We start from the raw sequence: 2,050 nt of genomic DNA, 5'->3' as shown, positions 1-2,050 counted from the left end.
ACAAATTATAATTTAGGGACCGTCAACAAATTTCAATTTAGGGACAGCCAACAAATTACAATTTAGGGACAGTCATCAAATTTCAATTTAGGGACAGTCAACAAATTACAATTTAGGGACCGTCAACAAATTACAATTTAGGGACAGTCAACAAATTTCAATTTAGGGACAGTCATCAAATTTCAATTTAAGGACAGTCAGCAATAGCCAGCTTCTGTAGCCGAGGATCAGACCGCCAGGGTCCCCGCCCTCGGCCACCACCCATCCCACATTGCACCCGACCCCTTTGGCCCCTCCCACAGGTGGTGAGCCCATGGGAAGCACCCAGCAGTCACTACCCCAAGTGGAGGAGTTCAAGTATCTTGGGGTCTTGTTCACGAATGAGGGAAAAATGGAGCGTGAGATCGATAGGCGGATAGGTGCAGCGTCTGCAGTGAAGCGGGCGCTGTACAGGTCTGTCGTGGTGAAGAGAGAGCTGAGTCAAAAGGCGAAGCTCTCAATTTACCGATCGATCTACGTTCCCACCCTCATCTATGGTCACGAGCTTTGGGTTGTGACCGAAAGAATGAGATCTCGGATACAAGCGGCCGAAATGAGTTTTCTCTGCAGGGTGTCTGGGCTCTCCCTTAGAGACAGGGTGAGAAGCTCGATCATCCGGGAGGGACTCGGAGTAGAGCCGCTGCTTCTCCACATCGAGAGGAGCCAGTTGAGGTGGCTTGGGCATCTGTTTAGGATGCCTTCTGGACGCCTCCCTGGTGAGGTGTTCCGGACACGTCCCACCGGAAGGAGGCCCAGGGGAAGACCCAGGACACGCTGGAGGGACTACATTTCTCGGCTGGCCTGGGAACGCCTCGGGATTCCCCCGGAAGAGCTGGCCCAAGTGGCTGGGGAGAGGGAAGTCTGGGCCTCCCTACTTAGGCTGCTACCCCCGCGACCCGACCCCGGATAAGCGGAAGAAAATGGATGGATGGATGGATGGATGGACAGTCAGCAAATTACAACTTAGGGACCTTCAACAAATTTCAATTTAGGGACAGTCAACAAATTATAATTTAGGGACCGTCAACAAATTTCAATTTAGGGACAGCCAACAAATTACAATTTAGGGACAGTCATCAAATTTCAATTTAGGGACAGTCAACAAATTACAATTTAGGGACCGTCAACAAATTACAATTTAGGGACAGTCAACAAATTTCAATTTAGGGACAGTCATCAAATTTCAATTTAGGGACAGTCAGCAAATTACAACTTAGGGACCTTCAACAAATTACAACTTAGGGACCGACAACAGATTACAACTTAGGGACAGTCAACAAATTACAATTTAGGGACAGTCACTAAATTACAACTTAGGGACCATCAACAAATTATAATTTAGGGACTAACAAATTAGCAACTGGTAGAGCTGCTGCCTCTCAGCGAGCAGGTCGCTGGTTCAAACCCCGGTCCAGGGGCCTTTCTGGGTGGAGTTTGCATGTTCTCTCCGTGCATGCGTGGGTTTTCTCCGGGTACTCCGGTTTCCTCCCATAGACCAAAAACATGCATGTTAGGCTGATTGGTAACTCTAAAATTGTCCCTAGGTGTGAGTGAGAGAGTGAATGGTTGTTTGTCTCGTTTGTCTCTATGTGGCCCTGTGATGGACTTGCGACCCATCCAGGGTGTACCCCGCCCCTCGCACAGTGATTGCTGGACATGGGCACCAGCGACCCCCGTGACCCAAAATGGAATAAACGGGTAAAGAAAATGGATGGATGGATGGATGGACTAACAAATTACAATTTAGGAGCCGTCAACAAATTACAATTTAGGGAGAGTCAACAAATTACAATTTAGAGACAGTCAACAAATTTCAATTTAGGGACAGTCATCAAATTTCAATTTAGGGACAATCAACAAATTACAACTTAGGGACCGTCAACAAATCTCAATTTAGGGACAGCCAACAAATTACAATTTAGGGACAGTCAACAAATTACAATTTAGGGACAGTCAACAAATTTCAATTTAGGGACAGTCATCAAATTACAATTTAGGGACAGTCAACAAA

The sequence above is a fragment of the Nematolebias whitei genome, chromosome 12 (genome assembly GCF_014905685.2).
Source record: "Nematolebias whitei isolate Nwh7 chromosome 12, NemWhi1, whole genome shotgun sequence".
NCBI lineage: Eukaryota > Metazoa > Chordata > Actinopteri > Cyprinodontiformes > Rivulidae > Nematolebias > Nematolebias whitei.
Note: the sequence above shows the minus strand (reverse complement) of the source record.